General features: G+C 45.8%; 1 protein-coding gene across 1 annotated transcript in view; it reads right to left on the bottom strand.

Moving 5' to 3' along the window:
- Positions 1-25871, bottom strand: part of NPR1 (natriuretic peptide receptor 1) — a 735215-nt gene that overhangs the window by 112453 nt on the left and 596891 nt on the right. The gene's annotated exons all lie outside the window — the stretch shown is intronic.

The following is a 25871-nucleotide window of genomic DNA, read 5'->3' on the forward strand; positions in this document are numbered from 1 at the left end:
TAAGTGGGGCAAGGCAGATTCTTGAATGTAATTGTGAAAAATAAGTATATTGATTGTTTGTACAGTGTTTGAGGCAACTTTGGATAGTAGAACCAATATTGAATTATACAGATTAGATGGAAAAACACCAAGAGTTCCAAGGAGGGGACAAGATAGCAGGGATGGGGGCGCAGTCTTGTGGAGTAAGTGGTCTCTCCCAAAATGCTTGCATCTTACCAAGCAGAATCAAAGTGCATTGTGGGTAGCTGGCTGCCCTAAGGCCTCTTCCTGGTAGGTAGACAGGAGGTAACAAATGGGTTAAATGAGACGGGTATGACAGGGAAGGTGTTAGAAGTTGGCATGATGTGAGCGGTGTTAATGAAAGAAATTAAGGTTGGCAAGAAGAAGAAATCAGGGCACACTGTTTAATTGACAGCAGGGCAGGAAGGCGAAAGCCCATGGGAAGTAGGAACCTGTACCCAGCTCTGACCCCATAATGTTTCTCACTCAAGCTTTATAGACACCTTTACCTGTCAGCTAGAGGCTGAAGGAGGAGGTAGAGGCAGGAAGGTGGAAGCTACTCATTTCCCAGAAGCACAAGCACTACCGGGAAGATACAGTCATTACAGGTCTGAAAACGAGTCTTTCATCAATGCGTCACCTAATGTAAGGCCTGGACTGCTGGAGCTTCAGAACTCATGATCCATACCTAGGTCACATAGCTGGCTGCTCTGGTGATGCCAAGGCATGTTCTTTGGAAGTATAATTTTTAATGTTGTTAATGTAAAATGGTGGGGAAGGAAGTGGAGTGAAGGGAGATGTAAGGAATGTGTTTTAGAACCTGGCTCACTGTTCGGGCACCATGGTCTGTGACACGAGTGCCATGGATCATAATAGAGTCACCACTACCTTTGATGGGAGCATCACAGCTTACTAGGAAAACACTATAGGCCCTAATCAAAAAGATGCATTTACACTTCTTGCTTCACTACAAGAAAATTTACCATAACACTTTTGTGTAACTGTACTACTTTTGGCTACTCGCCATTTACGAGAGTAAACTTTCTCAAAACTGTAGACTTCCATGTCCTCACCCCAAGAAACATGGACCGTAAAGTGCCTTCTAGTAGTAGAGATTTTATAACTGTATTTAGCGTTCCTCCCACTCGGCAGAGACTCCACATTTGAGGCATAGATATCCCCGGGGTAAAGTATAGAAACATTTAAAAAAGTTTAATAAACTTTTTTTAAAATCTGAATAAATATATTTATGTTACATATTAATGTTAATTTTATATATTTAACTTAGAGGTAGAACAATATTGAAAAAATACAGCATTAGGAACCTAATTTGAAATTTTAATTATTTAGAATATAATCAATTAAAATAACATTATTTTTCTGAAGCTGAAATGAAGAAAACAAATCCCACCTAAAGTAAAAATTTATATTTTTTTGATAATGTATTAAAATGATTAAAACTGATGTACACAAATTAAAGTAGTTTAATTATTTTTAATAAAAAATCTTGCAATATTCATTTTAGAATTTTTATTTAAAAATAAAATAATTTGTTTTATTTATAGATTTATTAACATCAAATACATTTATTTATATTGTGTAATAGTTGATATAATTTAACTTAACATTAATTCCTATAGGGTTTTATTTGAAGTCCCTACCTTCTTTATTTTCCATAGAAGGACGTTGCAGTATAATTGGTTGGCCAAGGTGCTGGGCTTAATCCAGCTCTGAGATAGAGAACATTTACTACTGTTTTGGGTCTTTTTTGGCTGTAGTAGCTGTTGAAGTGCAATTTGCAAATAGCAATGGGCTTATTCTTTTGTGGGTGTGTGCATGTCTTTCCCTAAACTCTTCCTTACTCCTCCCTTAACCTATTTCCTTTTAGTAGTATTTCCCATTTTCCAGTCCCCCCCCACCCCTTCCACATTTCCAACTAAAAAGTATTTGTATCTGTGGGCAGATCTCCAAACAGAAAAAATACAAATCTGAGAAACATATGGAAGTGGCCCCTAGGCTCCGAAAAGTGCAATGGTGCTATGCAAATGGTAGACGTATGCGATACACAAGTTGTTAACAATAACATTTTCCAAAAACAGCATACAACGGAATTTAAGTGCATAGACATTTTGTGATTTTTATTAAAAAACATACAAATGTGTTATTAGCAGCTTCAACATGTTGAAAAGATGTAATTTGTAATAGTAATAGTGAACAGACAAAAGAACGTCATATAGGGACTGTTTAAAACAGAACACTTGACTTATCTGCTTGAAATTTCAAGTGTGGCTAGTGAAATGGAGCCAGGCCACACCAACTTGCAAACTAGGAAGGTGGTTGAATACGAAGTGAACGCTCTCACTTCTAATCATGAAATCCTGCTATTTCGTCATGGGTTTTCCAATAGCTGAGTTTTTAAGGGTACTACTGTAGCAGTATGTAAACATTATTTTTGTGACTACTGCAGGATATTCACCATAGGTCCAGTTGTACAGCATCCACGCCTGATTCTCAGGCTAAACACTGACTAAGCAAATGAGTTGCATATAGATTATGGTTAACATTTATTGTACATGGCTATCATAAACATCAAAAGGCTAATAAAATATCTCACAAAGAGTGGGGGTCTAAGGGATGTGGTTTAAGGACTCGAACAGTTTATAATCCCCAATTCAACTAATGTACACAAAAAGAAAAACTGTGAGTCAAAGGAAGTTAAATGACCGTAACATAACCACTGAGTAAATACTGATCCAAATCAAACTGCTGTCAACAAGGTGTCAAATATGCAAATAGGTGTGTGTATGCATGAGAAAGATTCCCATCACCCACAACAAGTGGCTCGCTTCATCATTTGGGAACCTGGGAACTTCACCAGAGAACTATCCTCTACCAGATGGACGTAGATATTGGTTCAATGTGTGTCCCAAATGTATCTGTTGGTATAATGTTTAGATCGAAGGAACCACAGTATAAATGATAAGGAGTGATGTATGCAGTGCTGGTGATGAAGGTAAGTGATAGTTAAAATTGGTTACCCAGGCACAAATATGCTTTTAATGAGGTGCTACCTCGATACCAAGATAAAATAAGACAGTGCTATGACAGTTTGAAAGAATAACTCTGTGTTGGAAAAGACTGGTCTACATGTTTAAGCTCTTGGATAGACTGTATCCTAGCTTTCGTCAGGACCAGAAAGCTACTGCAAATTTGTGATGTGTGTAATACAAAAACTCAGAAAACATACAACCTGGACCTTGTTCTCGGTACAGGGGAATACCTGTGAAAATAACAGCAGTAATCAATTTAAACAGACAAACAGAGTGGTAGAATGTTAAAAATTGGTCAAAAACCGCAAAGGTATTAAGTCAATCATTTTTGCGAACGTACCATTAAGTGTACAAAGACAACTGTGCAGCCATCATTTCAAATGGAAGAGAGTTATTTAGTTGTCACTCACCTGAATAGTTCTGGGTATGTGCCTCACCCCGCCTGGCAACTGCTCAGGTTAGGAGGCACCGCTCTGGGGAATAATATAAGTGTGAAACACTGGTTAGTCATTTTGACTAGAAGGATTTGATCTGTAAGGTATAACGAACCGATCTCTTACCAACAGGTTACTTAGTTACCATAACACACACATTTTCCAAGTAACAGTTTTACTCCAGTGCGTGCGATATTTTTCTAAACTAAGAAGACGCACTTCCAACTTCTAGCACATTGATTACCAGTTAAAAAGTAGCTCGAGTAATCTGCTTATGCCCTTTTGGCATATTTTTCCCACGATATGAGACACGAGTTTAGAAATGCACAGTGACATGCTTTTTCGATGACTAGACTCCCGTGTGATTCATCCGCCTTGTTTTAAATTTTGCGCTATATATTAAGTGTTTAAACATTTCAACAACTATGGTCACGTCCTATAATGTTTCACACTTATATTATTCCCCAGAGCGGTGCCTCCTAACCTGAGCAGTTGCCAGGCGGGGTGAGGCACATACCCAGAACTATTCGGGTGAGTGACAACTAAATAACTCTCTTCCATTTGAAATGATGGCTGCACAGTTGTCTTTGTACACTTAATGGTACGTTCGCAAAAATGATTGACTTAATACCTTTGCGGTTTTTGACCAATTTTTAACATTCTACCACTCTGTTTGTCTGTTTAAATTGATTACTGCTGTTATTTTCACAGGTATTCCCCTGTACCGAGAACAAGGTCCAGGTTGTATGTTTTCTGAGTTTTTGTATTACACACATCACAAATTTGCAGTAGCTTTCTGGTCCTGACGAAAGCTAGGATACAGTCTATCCAAGAGCTGAAACATGTAGACCAGTCTTTTCCAACACAGTTATTCTTTCAAACTGTCATAGCACTGTCTTATTTTATCTTGGTATCGAGGTAGCACCTCATTAAAAGCATATTTGTGCCTGGGTAACCAATTTTAACTATCACTTACCTTCATCACAAGCACTGCATACATCACTCCTTATCATTTATACTGTGGTTCCTTCGATCTAAACATTATACCAACAGATACATTTGGGACACACATTGAACCAATATCTACGTCCATCTGGTAGAGGATGGTTCTCTGGTGAAGTTCCCAGGTTCCCAAATGATGAAGCGAGCCACTTGTTGTGGGTGATGGGAATCTTTCTCATGCATACACACACCTATTTGCATATTTGACACCTTGTTGACAGCAGTTTGATTTGGATCAGTATTTACTCAGTGGTTATGTTACGGTCATTTAACTTCCTTTGACTCACAGTTTTTCTTTTTGTGTACATATCATAAACATCAGGCATGGATCATCCTTCCCTAGACCTACTCTGAACACCCCTGGACTAAGGTGCACACACAGATTAACATTATTCTTTCTCTCCAGAGCATCCCCCTCACAGTTCATCATGGATACAAGATGGCAGGCAGTGCATTTGTGTTTCAGAGGAAAGGTGCGAATGAAACCTTATTATACACGCGACCTATCTTAATAGTCCTGACTCTATTGAGTCCTGTGCTGCACTTAAATTAAATCTTTAGTCCAACTCCATGGAAAAATATTGTGGCCAATGATCACTCTCCACTAAGTCCAGTTCATAATCAAGATAAAATTTCAAAAATTCACCCAACTTAAATCTGTGATCTATTAATTATGTGGAATAAACAATATGCTGGTATATTGGCGGGTTAACACTATTCGGTCGGCAATTCAAAAGCCTCAAATTAATGTTGCCCATGCAGCGAGAATGACTGACTATACTTATCCATTTGTTTACATTTAAAGATTGGATTGGAAATGCCTCAAAGGGTTCAGAATTCATAGTGATACCGAAATCCTAACAATAAATTTACTGGGGAAATGCTACTGTCATCCTGAACTAGCTGAGAAATGGTCTTGGGCTCTTAAGCTAATAGCTCTTGCACCAGATTGCCCTGTGAATTACAACCACTGATTATAAGGGATGAACTATAACCTAGAGCAAGTTAGAAGGATTTTTGCAAGTCATCGACTAGTTCTGTAACTATTCAGGGTAACAAGGCTGTAGACTGAATTCCCTTATAAACATACCCAGAACTCTAAAGTGACTTGAAGTATCTTTTTTAAGCGCGTTGGGGGGACTTCTTAAGTTTACAATACATGGTCCCATTGGCTCATCCTCACCACCAACCTTCTTTTACATCCGTGATCTCTTTCTCCTTTTCATGAAAGAGATCCCTAGGTTGCAGATATCTAGAATGAATTACTGAACCTCTACTGTGAAAAAAAACACCAATATGCAGCTTGTATTTTGTATTAAATTATTATTTTAAGCGGCTTAATGTAAGTCATTTTCAAAACAGGCTCCGGGACAAAATAATATGTGGGGCATTTAGATTCCTACTTTCTTGTAATGAACATCATCACTGCAGCAAATAAAGATACACTTTAAATGTCTCCGATGGGCTAATTACTTTGAATTGGACAAGGAACATTTTTCAAAAGACATGGAACTGAAAAGCTAGTCTCCACCCTGATTGTTTAAGTGGCAATGTTCTTTTTTTCTGTGACTTGCCTTTCACACTGTCTGCTGCCTCATCCACTGGGCTTTGTAATAACACAACTCTTGCAGCCAACAAAGCCCTCCACAACGTCGGACCTGCATATCTCAACCACCGCCTCTCCTTTCACACCGCCACCAGACATCTCCACTCCGCCCATCAGGCCCTGGCCACCCTCCCACGGGTCCGCCGGACCACCGCTGGAGGAAGATCCTTCTCCTACCTCACTACAAGGGCCTGGAAATCCCTTCCTCTGCATCTCAGGCAATCACCCTCTCTGCCTCAATTCAGGAAGGACCTCAAGACCTGGCTCTTCGACTGATCAGCAGACCCCCCCCCCCCCCCCGCAGCACCTTGAGACCCTTATGGGTGAGTAGTCGCATTATACAAAACCCTGATTTGATTGATTGTTTGATCCAGGATCAATTATTACACCGGAGCAGTGAACGATGTTCTTAATACTGGTGAGCTAGGATGTCTCATCTAGACTGTAATTTGTAAAATTGTCCAAAAAATGTATACAGGTATTGCAGGAATCACTGTATTAAAATTACATTAGGACGCAGTAACTAGGCATTCCAAGGTCCTCATTCTAAAGTAGAGAGAGTTACCTGCCCCATTCTCGGTTTTGCAATAGAGATACAATACAGGACTGTTTTACCACACCAACATTCCAAACTTTTCATCGTTCTAAACAAGTTTCATAGTGCACAATCCTCAGAATTTGTGCAGGGAATAACAGATGACTTGTCATCCTGATCTGGGCACAAATACTGTTTGAGCCCGAATCTGCACTTACCCCACAATTCAGAATGGCGACCTAGGTCAAGTGCCTTGCTGTAGACTATATCACCCCAGTGTTTAATCTGAGCCGGTGGTTGCAAGTGGCACCCACAGTCACTCATTTTTAGGGACCGGCACTGAGTTTACATAATAAGACTTTGTCCCAAATCAATAGAGAGAAAAACACCCAAAGGTGAAGGGAAGGCGAAGAGAAAAACAGAAAAACGGAAAACAGTAACAACGTGCAAAAGCAGGGAGGAAAAAGAATTAACTTATTAGTTACTAAAACAGGCAGAGATGCACCTGGGAGGTTACTGAAAGAGGCAGAGATGCACCTGGGAGGTTACTAAAGAGGCAGAAATGCACCTAGGGTGGGTACTAAAAGAGGCAGAGATGCACTTAGGGTGGTTACTAAAACAGGCAGAGATGCACCTGGGAGGTTACTGAAAGAGGCAGAGATGCACCTGGGAGGTTACTAAAGAGGCAGAAATGCACCTAGGGTGGTTACTAAAAGAGGCAGAGATGCACTTAGGGTGGTTACTAAAACAGGCAGAGATGCACCTGGGAGGTTACTGAAAGAGGCAGAGATGCACCTGGGAGGTTACTAAAGAGGCAGAAATGCACCTAGGGTGGTTACTAAAAGAGGCAGAGATGCATATAGGGGGGTTACTAAAAGAGGCAGAGATGCACCTGGGAGGTTACTAAAAGAGGCAGAGATGCACCTGGGAGGTTACTAAAGAGGCAGAAATGCACCTAGGGTGGTTACTAAAAGAGGCAGAGATGCACTTGGGATGGTTACTGAAACAGGCAGAGATGCACCTGAGGTGGTTACTAAAACAGACAGAGATGCACTTGGGGTGGTTACTAAAACAGGCAGAGATGCACTTGGGGTGGTTACTAAAACAGGCAGAGATGCACCTGGGAGGTTACTAAAAGAGGCAGAGATGCACTTGTGGTGGTTACTAAAACAGGCAGAGATGCACCTAGGGTGGTTACTAAAAGAGGCAGAGATGCACCTGGGGTGGTTACTAAAACAGGCAGAGATGCACTTGGGAGGTTACTAAAACAGACAGAGATGCACTTGGGGTGGTTACTAAAACAGGCAGAGATGCACTTGGGAGGTTACTAAAAGAGGCAGAGATGCACTTGGGGTGGTTACTAAAACAGGCAGAGATGCACTTGGGGTGGTTACTAAAAGAGGCAGAGATGCACTTGGGGTGGTTACTAAAACAGGCAGAGATGCACCTGGGAGGTTACTAAAAGAGGCAGAGATGCACTTGGGGTGGTTACTAAAAGAGGTAGAGATGCACTTGGGATGGTTACTGAAACAGGCAGAGATGCACCTGGGGTGGTTACTAAAACAGACAAAGATGCACTTAGAGTGGTTACTAAAACAGGCAGAGATGCACCTGGGAGGTTACTAAAAGAGGCAGAGATGCACCTGGGAGGTTACTGAAAGAGGCAGAGATGCACCTGGGAGGTTACTAAAGAGGCAGAAATGCACCTAGGGTGGTTACTAAAACAGGCAGAGATGCACTTAGGGTGGTTACTAAAACAGGCAGAGATGCACCTGGGAGGTTACTGAAACAGACAGAGATGCACTTGGGGTGGTTCTAAAACAGGCAGAGATGCACTTGGGGTGGTTACTAAAAGAGGCAGAGATGCACTTGGGATGGTTACTGAAACAGGCAGAGATGCACCTGAGGTGGTTACTAAAACAGACAGAGATGCACTTGGGGTGGTTACTAAAACAGGCAGAGATTCACTTGGGGTGGTTACTAAAACAGGCAGAGATGCACCTGGGAGGTTACTAAAAGAGGCAGAGTTGCACTTGTGGTGGTTACTAAAACAGGCAGAGATGCACCTAGGGTAGTTACTAAAAGAGGCAGAGATTCACCTGGGGTGGTTACTAAAACAGGCAGAGATGCACTTGGGAGGTTACTAAAACAGACAGAGATGCACTTGGGGTGGTTACTAAAACAGGCAGAGATGCACTTGGGAGGTTACTAAAAGAGGCAGAGAAGCACTTGGGGTGGTTACTAAAACAGGCAGAGATGCACTTGGGGTGGTTACTAAAACAGGCAGAGATGCACTTGGGAGGTTACTAAAAGACGCAGAGATGCACTTGGGGTGGTTACTAAAAGAGGTAAAGATGCACTTGGGATGGTTACTGAAACAGGCAGAGATGCACCTGGGGTGGTTACTAAAACAGACAGAGATGCACTTAGGGTGGTTACTAAAACAGGCAGAGATGCACCTGGGAGGTTACTAAAAGAGGCAGAGATGCACCTGGGAGGTTACTGAAAGAGGCAGAGATGCACCTGGGAGGTTACTAAAGAGGCAGAAATGCACCTAGGGTGGTTACTAAAAGAGGCAGAGATGCACTTAGGGTGGTTACTAAAAGAGGCAGAGATGCACCTGGGAGGTTACTAAAAGAGGCAGAGATGCACCTGGGAGGTTACTAAAAGAGGCAGAGATGCACCTGGGAGGTTACTAAAAGAGGCAGCGATGCACCTGGGAGGTTACTAAAGAGGCAGAAATGCACCTAGGGTGGTTACTAAAAGAGGCAGAGATGCACTTGGGATGGTTACTGAAACAGGCAGAGATGCACCTGAGGTGTTTACTAAAACAGACAGAGATGCAATTGGGGTGGTTACTAAAACAGGCAGAGATGCACTTGGGGTGGTTACTAAAACAGGCAGAGATGCACCTCGGAGGTTACTAAAAGAGGCAGAGATGCACTTGTGGTGGTTACTAAAACAGGCAGAGATGCACCTAGGGTGGTTACTAAAAGAGGCAGAGATGCACCTGGGGTGGTTACTAAAACAGGCAGAGATGCACTTGGGAGGTTACTAAAACAGACAGAGATGCACTTGGGGTGGTTACTAAAACAGGCAGAGATGCACTTGGGAGGTTACTAAAAGAGGCAGAGATGCACTTGGGGTGGTTACTAAAACAGGCAGAGATGCACCTGGGAGGTTACTAAAACAGGCAGAGATGCACTTGGGAGGTTACTAAAACAGACAGATATGCACTTGGGGTGGTTACTAAAACAGGCAGAGATGCACTTGGGAGGTTACTAAAAGAGGCAGAGATGCACGTGGGGTGCTTACTAAAACAGGCAGAGATGCACTTGGGGTGGTTACTAAAACAGGCAGAGATGCACGTGGGAGGTTACTAAAAGAGGCAGAGATGCACTTGGGGTGGTTACTAAAACAGGCAGAGATGCACCTGGGAGGTTACTAAAAGAGGCGGAGATGCACTTGGGGTGGTTACTAAAAGAGGTAGAGATTCACTTGGGATGGTTACTGAAACAGGCAGAGATGCACCTGGGGTGGTTACTAAAACAGACAGAGATGCACTTGGGGTGGTTACTAAAACAGGCAGAGATGCACTTGGGGTGGTTACTAAAAGAGGCAGAGATGCACTTGGGGTGGTTACTGAAACAGGCAGAGATGCACCTGGGAGGTTACTAAAAGAGGCAGCGATGCACTTGGGGTGGTTACTAAAACAGGCAGAGATGCACCTGGGAGGTTACTAAAAGAGGCAGAGATGCACTTGGGGTGGTTACTAAAACAGGCAGAGATGCACTTGGGAGGTTACTAAAAGAGGCAGAGATGCACTTGGGGTGGTTACTAAAACAGGAAGAGATGCACTTGGGGTGGTTACTAAAACAGGCAGAGATGCACTTGGGAGGTTACTAAAAGAGGCAGAGATGCACTTGGGGTGGTTACTAAAACAGGCATAGATGCACCTGGGAGGTTACTAAAAGAGGCAGAGATGCACTTGGGGTGGTTACTAAAAGAGGTAGAGATGCACTTGGGATGGTTACTGAAACAGGCAGAGATGCACCTGGGGTGGTTACTAAAACAGACAGAGATGCACTTGGGGTGGTTACTAAAACAGGCAGAGATGCACTTGGGGTGGTTACTAAAAGAGGCAGAGATGCACTTGGGGTGGTTACTGAAACAGGCAGAGATGCACCTGGGAGGTTACTAAAACAGGCAGAGAGGCACTTGGGAGGTTACTAAAAGAGGCAGAGATGCACTTGGGGTGGTTACTAAAAGAGGTAGAGATTCACTTGGGATGGTTACTGAAACAGGCAGAGATGCACCTGGGGTGGTTACTAAAACAGACAGAGATGCACTTGGGGTGGTTACTAAAACAGGCAGAGATGCACTTGGGGTGGTTACTAAAAGAGGCAGAGATGCACTTGGGGTGGTTACTGAAACAGGCAGAGATGCACCTGGGAGGTTACTAAAAGAGGCAGCGATGCACTTGGGGTGGTTACTAAAACAGGCAGAGATGCACCTGGGAGGTTACTAAAAGAGGCAGAGATGCACTTGGGGTGGTTACTAAAACAGGCAGAGATGCACTTGGGAGGTTACTAAAAGAGGCAGAGATGCACTTAGGGTGGTTACTAAAACAGGCAGAGATGCACTTGGGGTGGTTACTAAAACAGGCAGAGATGCACTTGGGAGGTTACTAAAAGAGGCAGAGATGCACTTGGGGTGGTTACTAAAACAGGCAGAGATGCACCTGGGAGGTTACTAAAAGAGGCAGAGATGCACTTGGGGTGGTTACTAAAAGAGGTAGAGATGCACTTGGGATGGTTACTGAAACAGGCAGAGATGCACCTGGGGTGGTTACTAAAACAGACAGAGATGCACTTGGGGTGGTTACTAAAACAGGCAGAGATGCACTTGGGGTGGTTACTAAAAGAGGCAGAGATGCACTTGGGGTGGTTACTGAAACAGGCAGAGATGCACCTGGGAGGTTACTAAAACAGGCAGAGATGCACTTGGGAGGTTACTAAAACAGACAGAGATGCACTTGGGGTGGTTACTAAAACAGGCAGAGATGCACTTGGGAGGTTACTAAAAGAGGCAGAGATGCACTTGGGGTGGTTACTAAAACAGGCAGAGATGCACTTGGGGTGGTTACTAAAACAGGCAGAGATGCACTTGGGAGGTTACTAAAAGAGGCAGAGATGCACTTGGGGTGGTTACTAAAACAGGCAGAGATGCACCTGGGAGGTTACTAAAAGAGGCAGAGATGCACTTGGGGTGGTTACTAAAAGAGGTAGAGATTCACTTGGGATGGTTACTGAAACAGGCAGAGATGCACCTGGGGTGGTTACTAAAACAGACAGAGATGTACTTGGGGTGGTTACTAAAACAGGCAGAGATGCATTTGGGGTGGTTACTAAAAGAGGCAGAGATGCACTTGGGGTGGTTACTGAAACAGGCAGAGATGCACCTGGGAGGTTACTAAAAGAGGCAGCGATGCACTTGGGGTGGTTACTAAAACAGGCAGAGATGCACCTGGGAGGTTACTAAAAGAGGCAGAGATGCACTTGGGGTGGTTACTAAAACAGGCAGAGATGCACTTGGGGTGGTTACTAAAACAGGCAGAGATGCACTTGGGGTGTTTACTAAAAGAGGCAGAGATGCACTTGGGGTGGTTACTGAAACAGGCAGAGATGCACCTGGGAGGTTACTAAAACAGGCAGAGATGCACTTGGGAGGTTACTAAAACAGACAGATATGCACTTGGGGTGGTTACTAAAACAGGCAGAGATGCACTTGGGAGGTTACTAAAAGAGGCAGAGATGCACGTGGGGTGCTTACTAAAACAGGCAGAGATGCACTTGGGGTGGTTACTAAAACAGGCAGAGATGCACTTGGGAGGTTACTAAAAGAGGCAGAGATGCACTTGGGGTGGTTACTAAAACAGGCAGAGATGCACCTGGGTGGTTACTAAAACAGGCAGAGATGCACCTGGGAGGTTACTAAAAGAGGCAGAGATGCACTTGGGGTGGTTACTAAAACAGGCAGAGATGCACTTGGGAGGTTACTAAAAGAGGCAGAGAAGCACTTGGGGTGGTTACTAAAACAGGCAGAGATGCACTTGGGGTGGTTACTAAAACAGGCAGAGATGCACTTGGGAGGTTACTAAAAGAGGCAGAGATGCACTTGGGGTGGTTACTAAAACAGGCAGAGATGCACCTGGGAGGTTACTAAAAGAGGCAGAGATGCACTTGGGGTGGTTACTAAAAGAGGTAGAGATGCACTTGGGATGGTTACTGAAACAGGCAGAGATGCACCTGGGGTGGTTACTAAAACAGACAGAGATGCACCTGGGGTGGTTACTAAAACAGACATGGATGCACTTGGGGTGGTTACTGAAACAGGCAGAGATGCACCTGGGGTGGTTACTAAAACAGACAGAGATGCACTTGGGGTGGTTACTAAAACAGGCAGAGATGCACTTGGGGTGGTTACTAAAAGAGGCAGAGATGCACTTGGGGTGGTTACTAAAACAGGCAGAGATGCACTTGGGGTGGTTACTAAAAGAGGCAGAGATGCACTTGGGAGGTTACTAAAAGAGGCAGAGATGCACTTGGGGTGGTTACTAAAACAGGCAGAGATGCACTTGGGGTGGTTACTAAAACAGGCAGAGATGCACTTGGGAGGTTACTAAAAGAGGCAGAGATGCACTTGAGGTGGTTACTAAAACAGGCAGAGATGCACCTGGGAGGTTACTAAAAGAGGCAGCGATGCACTTGGGGTGGTTACTAAAACAGGCAGAGATGCACCTGGGAGGTTACTAAAAGAGGCAGAGATGCACTTGGGGTGGTTACTAAAACAGGCAGAGATGCACCTGGGAGGTTACTAAAAGAGGCAGAGATGCACTTGGGGTGGTTACTAAAACAGGCAGAGATGCACTTGGGGTGGTTACTAAAACAGGCAGAGATGCACTTGGGAGGTTACTAAAAGAGGCAGAGATGCACTTGGGGTGGTTACTAAAACAGGCAGAGATACACCTGGGAGGTTACTAAAAGAGGTAGAGATGCACTTGGGGTGGTTACTAAAAGAGGTAGAGATGCACTTGGGATGGTTACTGAAACAGGCAGAGATGCACCTGGGGTGGTTACTAAAACAGACAGAGATGCACTTGGGGTGGTTACTAAAACAGGCAGAGATGCACTTGGGGTGGTTACTAAAAGAGGCAGAGATGCACTTGGGGTGGTTACTGAAACAGGCAGAGATGCACTTGGGAGGTTACTAAAACAGACAGAGATGCACTTGGGGTGGTTACTAAAACAGGCAGAGATGCACCTGGGAGGTTACTAAAAGAGGCAGAGATGCACTTGGGGTGGTTACTAAAAGAGGTAGAGATTCACTTGGGATGGTTACTGAAACAGGCAGAGATGCACCTGGGGTGGTTACTAAAACAGACAGAGATGTACTTGGGGTGGTTACTAAAACAGGCAGAGATGCACTTGGGGTGGTTACTAAAAGAGGCAGAGATGCACTTGGGGTGGTTACTGAAACAGGCAGAGATGCACCTGGGAGGTTACTAAAAGAGGCAGCGATGCACTTCGGGTGGTTACTAAAACAGGCAGAGATGCACCTGGGAGGTTACTAAAAGAGGCAGAGATGCACTTGGGGTGGTTACTAAAACAGGCAGAGATGCACTTGGGGTGGTTACTAAAACAGGCAGAAATGCACTTGGGAGGTTACTAAAAGTGGCAGATATGCACCTGGGGTGGTTACCAAAACAGACAGAGATGCACTTGGGGTGGTTACTAAAACAGACAGAGATGCACTTGGGGTGGTTACTAAAACAGGCAGAGATGCACTTGGGGTGGTTACTAAAACAGGCAGAGATGCACTTGGGGTGGTTACTAAAAGAGGCAGAGATGCACTTGGGGTGGTTACTGAAACAGGCAGAGATGCACCTGAGAGGTTACTAAAAGAGGCAGCGATGCACTTGGGGTGGTTACTAAAAGAGGCAGAGATGCACTTGGGGTGGTTACTAAAAGAGGTAGAGATTCACTTGGGGTGGTTACTAAAAGAGGCAGGGATGCACTTGGGGTGGTTACTGAAACAGGCAGAGATGCACTTGGGGTGGTTACTAAAACAGGCAGAGATGCACCTGGGAGGTTACTAAAAGAGGCAGCGATGCACTTGGGGTGGTTACTAAAACAGGCAGAGATGCACCTGGGAGGTTACTAAAAGAGGCAGAGATGCACTTGGGGTGGTTACTAAAACAGGCAGAGATGCACCTGGGAGGTTACTAAAATAGGCAGAGATGCACTTGGGGTGGTTACTAAAACAGGCAGAGATGCACTTGGGGTGGTTACTAAAAGAGGCAGAGATGCACTTGGGAGGTTACTAAAAGAGGCAGAGATGCACTTGGGGTGGTTACTAAAAGAGGCAGAGATGCACTTGGGGTGGTTACTAAAACAGGCAGAGATGCACCTGGGAGGTTACTAAAAGAGGCAGAGATGCACTTGGGGTGGTTACTAAAAGAGGTATAGATTCACTTGGGATGGTTACTGAAACAGGCAGAGATGCACCTGGGGTGGTTACTAAAACAGACAGAGATGTACTTGGGGTGGTTACTAAAACAGGCAGAGATGCACTTGGGGTGGTTACTAAAAGAGGCAGAGATGCACTTGGGGTGGTTACTGAAACAGGCAGAGATGCACCTGGGAGGTTACTAAAAGAGGCAGCGATGCACTTGGGGTGGTTACTAAAAAAGGCAGAGATGCACCTGGGAGGTTACTAAAAGAGGCAGAGATGCACTTGGGGTGGTTACTAAAACAGGCAGAGATGCACTTGGGGTGGTTACTAAAACAGGCAGAAATGCACTTGGGAGGTTACTAAAAGTGGCAGATATGCACCTGGGGTGGTTACCAAAACAGACAGAGAAGCACTTGGGGTGGTTACTAAAACAGGCAGAGATGCACTTGGGGTGGTTACTAAAACAGGCAGAGATGCACTTGGGGTGGTTACTAAAACAGGCAGAGATGCACTTGGGGTGGTTACTAAAAGAGGCAGAGATGCACTTGGGGTGGTTACTGAAACAGGCAGAGATGCACCTGAGAGGTTACTAAAAGAGGCAGCGATGCACTTGGGGTGGTTACTAAAAGAGGCAGAGATGCACTTAGGGTGGTTACTAAAAGAGGTAGAGATTCACTTGGGGTGGTTACTAAAAGAGGCAGGAATGCACTTGGGGTGGTTACTGAAACAGGCAGAGATGCACTTGGGGTGGTTACTAAAACAGGCAGAGATGCACCTGGGAGGTTACTAAAAGAGGCAGCGATGCACTTGGGGTGGTTACTAAAACAGGCAGAGATGCACCTGGGAGGTTACTAAAAGAGGCAGAGATGCACTTGGGGTGGTTACTAAAACAGGCAGAGATGCACCTGGGAGGTTACTAAAAGAGGCAGAGATGCACTTGGGGTGGTTACTAAAACAGGCAGAGATGCACTTGGGGTGGTTACTAAAAGAGGCAGAGATGCACTTGGGAGGTTACTAAAAGAGGCAGAGATGCACTTGGGGTGGTTACTAAAACAGGCAGAGATGCACTTGGGGTGGTTACTAAAACAGGCAGAGATGCACTTGGGAGGTTACTAAAAGAGGCAGAGATGCACTTGGGGTGGTTACTAAAACAGGCAGAGATGCACCTGAGAGGTTACTAAAAGAGGCAGAGATGCACTTGGGGTGGTTACTAAAAGAGGTAGAGATTCACTTGGGATTGTTACTGAAACAGGCAGAGATGCACCTGGGGTGGTTACTAAAACAGACAGAGATGCACTTGGGGTGGTTACTAAAACAGGCAGAGATGCACTTGGGGTGGTTACTAAAAGAGGCAGAGATGCACTTGGGGTGGTTACTGAAACAGGCAGAGATGCACCTGGGAGGTTACTAAAAGAGGCAGCGATGCACTTGGTTTGGTTACTAAAACAGGCAGAGATGCACCTGGGAGGTTACTAAAAGAGGCAGAGATGCACTTGGGGTGGTTACTAAAACAGGCAGGGATGCACCTTGAAGGTTACTAAAAGAGGCAGAGATGCACCTGGGAGGTTACTAAAAGTGGCAGAGATGCACCTGGAAGGTTACTAAAAGAGGCAGAGATGCACTTGGGGTGGTTACTAAAAGAGGTAGAGATGCACTTGGGATGGTTACTGAAACAGGCAGAGATGCACCTGGGGTGGTTACTAAAACAGACAGAGATGCACTTGGGGTGGTTACTAAAACAGGCAGAGATGCACTTGGGGTGGTTACTAAAAGAGGCAGAGATGCACTTGGGGTGGTTACTGGAACAGGCAGAGATGCACCTGGGAGGTTACTAAAACAGGCAGAGATGCACTTGGGAGGTTACTAAAACAGACAGAGATGCACTTGGGGTGGTTACTAAAACAGGCAGAGATGCACTTGGGAGGTTACTAAAAGAGGCAGAGATGCACTTGGGGTGGTTACTAAAACAGGCAGAGATGCACTTGGGGTGGTTACTAAAACAGGCAGAGATGCACTTGGGAGGTTACTAAAAGAGGCAGAGATGCACTTGGGGTGGTTACTAAAACAGGCAGAGATGCACCTGGGAGGTTACTAAAAGAGGCAGAGATGCACTTGGGGTGGTTACTAAAAGAGGTAGAGATTCACTTGGGATGGTTACTGAAACAGGCAGAGATGCACCTGGGGTGGTTACTAAAACAGACAGAGATGTACTTGGGGTGGTTACTAAAACAGGCAGAGATGCATTTGGGGTGGTTACTAAAAGAGGCAGAGATGCACTTGGGGTGGTTACTGAAACAGGCAGAGATGCACCTGGGAGGTTACTAAAAGAGGCAGCGATGCACTTGGGGTGGTTACTAAAACAGGCAGAGATGCACCTGGGAGGTTACTAAAAGAGGCAGAGATGCACTTGGGGTGGTTACTAAAACAGGCAGAGATGCACTTGGGGTGGTTACTAAAACAGGCAGAGATGCACTTGGGGTGTTTACTAAAAGAGGCAGAGATGCACTTGGGGTGGTTACTGAAACAGGCAGAGATGCACCTGGGAGGTTACTAAAACAGGCAGAGATGCACTTGGGAGGTTACTAAAACAGACAGATATGCACTTGGGGTGGTTACTAAAACAGGCAGAGATGCACTTGGGAGGTTACTAAAAGAGGCAGAGATGCACGTGGGGTGCTTACTAAAACAGGCAGAGATGCACTTGGGGTGGTTACTAAAACAGGCAGAGATGCACTTGGGAGGTTACTAAAAGAGGCAGAGATGCACTTGGGGTGGTTACTAAAACAGGCAGAGATGCACCTGGGTGGTTACTAAAACAGGCAGAGATGCACCTGGGAGGTTACTAAAAGAGGCAGAGATGCACTTGGGGTGGTTACTAAAACAGGCAGAGATGCACTTGGGAGGTTACTAAAAGAGGCAGAGAAGCACTTGGGGTGGTTACTAAAACAGGCAGAGATGCACTTGGGGTGGTTACTAAAACAGGCAGAGATGCACTTGGGAGGTTACTAAAAGAGGCAGAGATGCACTTGGGGTGGTTACTAAAACAGGCAGAGATGCACCTGGGAGGTTACTAAAAGAGGCAGAGATGCACTTGGGGTGGTTACTAAAAGAGGTAGAGATGCACTTGGGATGGTTACTGAAACAGGCAGAGATGCACCTGGGGTGGTTACTAAAACAGACAGAGATGCACCTGGGGTGGTTACTAAAACAGACATGGATGCACTTGGGGTGGTTACTGAAACAGGCAGAGATGCACCTGGGGTGGTTACTAAAACAGACAGAGATGCACTTGGGGTGGTTACTAAAACAGGCAGAGATGCACTTGGGGTGGTTACTAAAAGAGGCAGAGATGCACTTGGGGTGGTTACTAAAACAGGCAGAGATGCACTTGGGGTGGTTACTAAAAGAGGCAGAGATGCACTTGGGAGGTTACTAAAAGAGGCAGAGATGCACTTGGGGTGGTTACTAAAACAGGCAGAGATGCACTTGGGGTGGTTACTAAAACAGGCAGAGATGCACTTGGGAGGTTACTAAAAGAGGCAGAGATGCACTTGAGGTGGTTACTAAAACAGGCAGAGATGCACCTGGGAGGTTACTAAAAGAGGCAGCGATGCACTTGGGGTGGTTACTAAAACAGGCAGAGATGCACCTGGGAGGTTACTAAAAGAGGCAGAGATGCACTTGGGGTGGTTACTAAAACAGGCAGAGATGCACCTGGGAGGTTACTAAAAGAGGCAGAGATGCACTTGGGGTGGTTACTAAAACAGGCAGAGATGCACTTGGGGTGGTTACTAAAACAGGCAGAGATGCACTTGGGAGGTTACTAAAAGAGGCAGAGATGCACTTGGGGTGGTTACTAAAACAGGCAGAGATACACCTGGGAGGTTACTAAAAGAGGTAGAGATGCACTTGGGGTGGTTACTAAAAGAGGTAGAGATGCACTTGGGATGGTTACTGAAACAGGCAGAGATGCACCTGGGGTGGTTACTAAAACAGACAGAGATGCACTTGGGGTGGTTACTAAAACAGGCAGAGATGCACTTGGGGTGGTTACTAAAAGAGGCAGAGATGCACTTGGGGTGGTTACTGAAACAGGCAGAGATGCACTTGGGAGGTTACTAAAACAGACAGAGATGCACTTGGGGTGGTTACTAAAACAGGCAGAGATGCACCTGGGAGGTTACTAAAAGAGGCAGAGATGCACTTGGGGTGGTTACTAAAAGAGGTAGAGATTCACTTGGGATGGTTACTGAAACAGGCAGAGATGCACCTGGGGTGGTTACTAAAACAGACAGAGATGTACTTGGGGTGGTTACTAAAACAGGCAGAGATGCACTTGGGGTGGTTACTAAAAGAGGCAGAGATGCACTTGGGGTGGTTACTGAAACAGGCAGAGATGCACCTGGGAGGTTACTAAAAGAGGCAGCGATGCACTTCGGGTGGTTACTAAAACAGGCAGAGATGCACCTGGGAGGTTACTAAAAGAGGCAGAGATGCACTTGGGGTGGTTACTAAAACAGGCAGAGATGCACTTGGGGTGGTTACTAAAACAGGCAGAAATGCACTTGGGAGGTTACTAAAAGTGGCAGATATGCACCTGGGGTGGTTACCAAAACAGACAGAGATGCACTTGGGGTGGTTACTAAAACAGACAGAGATGCACTTGGGGTGGTTACTAAAACAGGCAGAGATGCACTTGGGGTGGTTACTAAAACAGGCAGAGATGCACTTGGGGTGGTTACTAAAAGAGGCAGAGATGCACTTGGGGTGGTTACTGAAACAGGCAGAGATGCACCTGAGAGGTTACTAAAAGAGGCAGCGATGCACTTGGGGTGGTTACTAAAAGAGGCAGAGATGCACTTGGGGTGGTTACTAAAAGAGGTAGAGATTCACTTGGGGTGGTTACTAAAAGAGGCAGGGATGCACTTGGGGTGGTTACTGAAACAGGCAGAGATGCACTTGGGGTGGTTACTAAAACAGGCAGAGATGCACCTGGGAGGTTACTAAAAGAGGCAGCGATGCACTTGGGGTGGTTACTAAAACAGGCAGAGATGCACCTGGGAGGTTACTAAAAGAGGCAGAGATGCACTTGGGGTGGTTACTAAAACAGGCAGAGATGCACCTGGGAGGTTACTAAAATAGGCAGAGATGCACTTGGGGTGGTTACTAAAACAGGCAGAGATGCACTTGGGGTGGTTACTAAAAGAGGCAGAGATGCACTTGGGAGGTTACTAAAAGAGGCAGAGATGCACTTGGGGTGGTTACTAAAAGAGGCAGAGATGCACTTGGGGTGGTTACTAAAACAGGCAGAGATGCACCTGGGAGGTTACTAAAAGAGGCAGAGATGCACTTGGGGTGGTTACTAAAAGAGGTATAGATTCACTTGGGATGGTTACTGAAACAGGCAGAGATGCACCTGGGGTGGTTACTAAAACAGACAGAGATGTACTTGGGGTGGTTACTAAAACAGGCAGAGATGCACTTGGGGTGGTTACTAAAAGAGGCAGAGATGCACTTGGGGTGGTTACTGAAACAGGCAGAGATGCACCTGGGAGGTTACTAAAAGAGGCAGCGATGCACTTGGGGTGGTTACTAAAAAAGGCAGAGATGCACCTGGGAGGTTACTAAAAGAGGCAGAGATGCACTTGGGGTGGTTACTAAAACAGGCAGAGATGCACTTGGGGTGGTTACTAAAACAGGCAGAAATGCACTTGGGAGGTTACTAAAAGTGGCAGATATGCACCTGGGGTGGTTACCAAAACAGACAGAGAAGCACTTGGGGTGGTTACTAAAACAGGCAGAGATGCACTTGGGGTGGTTACTAAAACAGGCAGAGATGCACTTGGGGTGGTTACTAAAACAGGCAGAGATGCACTTGGGGTGGTTACTAAAAGAGGCAGAGATGCACTTGGGGTGGTTACTGAAACAGGCAGAGATGCACCTGAGAGGTTACTAAAAGAGGCAGCGATGCACTTGGGGTGGTTACTAAAAGAGGCAGAGATGCACTTGGGGTGGTTACTAAAAGAGGTAGAGATTCACTTGGGGTGGTTACTAAAAGAGGCAGGAATGCACTTGGGGTGGTTACTGAAACAGGCAGAGATGCACTTGGGGTGGTTACTAAAACAGGCAGAGATGCACCTGGGAGGTTACTAAAAGAGGCAGCGATGCACTTGGGGTGGTTACTAAAACAGGCAGAGATGCACCTGGGAGGTTACTAAAAGAGGCAGAGATGCACTTGGGGTGGTTACTAAAACAGGCAGAGATGCACTTGGGGTGGTTACTAAAACAGGCAGAAATGCACTTGGGAGGTTACTAAAAGTGGCAGATATGCACCTGGGGTGGTTACCAAAACAGACAGAGATGCACTTGGGGTGGTTACTAAAACAGACAGAGATGCACTTGGGGTGGTTACTAAAACAGGCAGAGATGCACTTGGGGTGGTTACTAAAACAGGCAGAGATGCACTTGGGAGGTTACTAAAAGAGGCAGAGATGCACTTGGGGTGGTTACTAAAACAGGCAGAGATGCACCTGAGAGGTTACTAAAAGAGGCAGAGATGCACTTGGGGTGGTTACTAAAAGAGGTAGAGATTCACTTGGGATTGTTACTGAAACAGGCAGAGATGCACCTGGGGTGGTTACTAAAACAGACAGAGATGCACTTGGGGTGGTTACTAAAACAGGCAGAGATGCACTTGGGGTGGTTACTAAAAGAGGCAGAGATGCACTTGGGGTGGTTACTGAAACAGGCAGAGATGCACCTGGGAGGTTACTAAAAGAGGCAGCGATGCACTTGGTTTGGTTACTAAAACAGGCAGAGATGCACCTGGGAGGTTACTAAAAGAGGCAGAGATGCACTTGGGGTGGTTACTAAAACAGGCAGGGATGCACCTTGAAGGTTACTAAAAGAGGCAGAGATGCACCTGGGAGGTTACTAAAAGTGGCAGAGATGCACCTGGAAGGTTACTAAAAGAGGCAGAGATGCACTTGGAGTGGTTACTAAAAGAGGCAGAGATGCACTTGGGGTGGTTACTAAAACAGGCAGAGATGCACCTGGAAGGTTACTAAAAGAGGCAGAGATGCACCTGGGAGGTTACTAAAAGAGGCAGAGATGCACTTGGGGTGGTTACTAAAAGAGGCAGAGATGCACTTGGGGTGGTTACTGAAACAGGCAGAGATGCACCTGGGAGGTTACTAAAAGAGGCAGCGATGCACTTTGGGTGGTTACTAAAACAGGCAGAGATGCACCTGGGAGGTTACTAAAAGAGGCAGAGATGCACTTGGGGTGGTTACTAAAACAGGCAGAGATGCACCTGGGAGGTTACTAAAAGAGGCAGAGATGCACTTGGGGTGGTTACTAAAACAGGCAGAGATGCACTTGGGAGGTTACTAAAAGAGGCAGAGATGCACTTGGGGTGGTTACTAAAACAGGCAGAGATGCACTTGGGGTGGTTACTAAAACAGGCAGAAATGCACTTGGGAGGTTACTAAAACAGGCAGAGATGCACTTGGGGTGGTTACTAAAACAGGCAGAAATGGACTTGGGAGGTTACTAAAAGTGGCAGATATGCACCTGGGGTGGTTACCAAAACAGACAGAGATGCACTTGGGGTGGTTATTAAAACAGGCAGAGATGCACTTGGGGTGGTTACTAAAACAGGCAGAGATGCACTTGGGGTGGTTACTAAAACAGGCAGAGATGCACTTGGGGTGGTTACTAAAAGAGGCAGAGATGCACTTGGGGTGGTTACTGAAACAGGCAGAGATGCACCTGAGAGGTTACTAAAAGAGGCAGCGATGCACTTGGGGTGGTTACTAAAAGAGGCAGAGATGCACTTGGGGTGGTTACTAAAAGAGGTAGAGATTCACTTGGGGTGGTTACTAAAAGAGGCAGGGATGCACTTGGGGTGGTTACTGAAACAGGCAGAGATGCACTTGGGGTGGTTACTAAAACAGGCAGAGATGCACCTGGGAGGTTACTAAAAGAGGCAGCGATGCACTTGGGGTGGTTACTAAAACAGGCAGAGATGCACCTGGGAGGTTACTAAAAGAGGCAGAGATGCACTTGGGGTGGTTACTAAAACAGGCAGAGATGCACCTGGGAGGTTACTAAAAGAGGCAGAGATGCACTTGGGGTGGTTACTAAAACAGGCAGAGATGCACTTGGGGTGGTTACTAAAAGAGGCAGAGATGCACTTGGGAGGTTACTAAAAGAGGCAGAGATGCACTTGGGGTGGTTACTAAAACAGGCAGAGATGCACTTGGGGTGGTTACTAAAACAGGCAGAGATGCACTTGGGAGGTTACTAAAAGAGGCAGAGATGCACTTGGGGTGGTTACTAAAACAGGCAGAGATGCACCTGAGAGGTTACTAAAAGAGGCAGAGATGCACTTGGGGTGGTTACTAAAAGAGGTAGAGATTCACTTGGGATTGTTACTGAAATAGGCAGAGATGCACCTGGGGTGGTTACTAAAACAGACAGAGATGCACTTGGGGTGGTTACTAAAACAGGCAGAGATGCACTTGGGGTGGTTACTAAAAGAGGCAGAGATGCACTTGGGGTGGTTACTGAAACAGGCAGAGATGCACCTGGGAGGTTACTAAAAGAGGCAGCGATGCACTTGGGGTGGTTACTAAAACAGGCAGAGATGCACCTGGGAGGTTACTAAAAGAGGCAGAGATGCACTTGGGGTGGTTACTAAAACAGGCAGGGATGCACCTTGAAGGTTACTAAAAGAGGCAGAGATGCACCTGGGAGGTTACTAAAAGTGGCAGAGATGCACCTGGAAGGTTACTAAAAGAGGCAGAGATGCACTTGGAGTGGTTACTAAAAGAGGCAGAGATGCACTTGGGGTGGTTACTAAAACAGGCAGAGATGCACCTGGAAGGTTACTAAAAGAGGCAGAGATGCACCTGGGAGGTTACTAAAAGAGGCAGAGATGCACTTGGGGTGGTTACTAAAAGAGGCAGAGATGCACTTGGGGTGGTTACTGAAACAGGCAGAGATGCACCTGGGAGGTTACTAAAAGAGGCAGCGATGCACTTTGGGTGGTTACTAAAACAGGCAGAGATGCACCTGGGAGGTTACTAAAAGAGGCAGAGATGCACTTGGGGTGGTTACTAAAACAGGCAGAGATGCACTTGGGGTGGTTACTAAAAGAGGCAGAGATGCACTTGGGGTGGTTACTAAAAGAGGCAGAGATGCACTTGGGAGGTTACTAAAAGAGGCAGAGATGCACTTGGGGTGGTTACTAAAACAGGCAGAGATGCACTTGGGGTGGTTACTAAAACAGGCAGAGATGCACTTGGGAGGTTACTAAAAGAGGCAGAGATGCACTTGGGGTGGTTACTAAAACAGGCAGAGATGCACCTGAGAGGTTACTAAAAGAGGCAGAGATGCACTTGGGGTGGTTACTAAAAGAGGTAGAGATTCACTTGGGATTGTTACTGAAATAGGCAGAGATGCACCTGGGGTGGTTACTAAAACAGACAGAGATGCACTTGGGGTGGTTACTAAAACAGGCAGAGATGCACTTGGGGTGGTTACTAAAAGAGGCAGAGATGCACTTGGGGTGGTTACTGAAACAGGCAGAGATGCACCTGGGAGGTTACTAAAAGAGGCAGCGATGCACTTGGGGTGGTTACTAAAACAGGCAGAGATGCACCTGGGAGGTTACTAAAAGAGGCAGAGATGCACTTGGGGTGGTTACTAAAACAGGCAGGGATGCACCTTGAAGGTTACTAAAAGAGGCAGAGATGCACCTGGGAGGTTACTAAAAGTGGCAGAGATGCACCTGGAAGGTTACTAAAAGAGGCAGAGATGCACTTGGAGTGGTTACTAAAAGAGGCAGAGATGCACTTGGGGTGGTTACTAAAACAGGCAGAGATGCACCTGGAAGGTTACTAAAAGAGGCAGAGATGCACCTGGGAGGTTACTAAAAGAGGCAGAGATGCACTTGGGGTGGTTACTAAAAGAGGCAGAGATGCACTTGGGGTGGTTACTGAAACAGGCAGAGATGCACCTGGGAGGTTACTAAAAGAGGCAGCGATGCACTTTGGGTGGTTACTAAAACAGGCAGAGATGCACCTGGGAGGTTACTAAAAGAGGCAGAGATGCACTTGGGGTGGTTACTAAAACAGGCAGAGATGCACTTGGGGTGGTTACTAAAAGAGGCAGAGATGCACTTGGGGTGGTTACTGAAACAGGCAGGGATGCACCTTGAAGGTTACTAAAAGAGGCAGAGATGCACCTGGGAGGTTACTAAAAGTGGCAGAGATGCACCTGGAAGGTTACTAAAAGAGGCAGAGATGCACTTGGAGTGGTTACTAAAAGAGGCAGAGATGCACTTGGGGTGGTTACTAAAACAGGCAGAGATGCACCTGGAAGGTTACTAAAAGAGGCAGAGATGCACCTGGGAGGTTACTAAAAGAGGCAGAGATGCACTTGGGGTGGTTACTAAAAGAGGCAGAGATGCACTTGGGGTGGTTACTGAAACAGGCAGAGATGCACCTGGGAGGTTACTAAAAGAGGCAGCGATGCACTTTGGGTGGTTACTAAAACAGGCAGAGATGCACCTGGGAGGTTACTAAAAGAGGCAGAGATGCACTTGGGGTGGTTACTAAAACAGGCAGAGATGCACTTGGGGTGGTTACTAAAAGAGGCAGAGATGCACTTGGGGTGGTTACTGAAACAGGCAGAGATGCACCTGGGGTGGTTACTAAAACAGACAG

The sequence above is a fragment of the Triturus cristatus genome, chromosome 12 (assembly GCF_964204655.1).
Source record: "Triturus cristatus chromosome 12, aTriCri1.1, whole genome shotgun sequence".
NCBI lineage: Eukaryota > Metazoa > Chordata > Amphibia > Caudata > Salamandridae > Triturus > Triturus cristatus.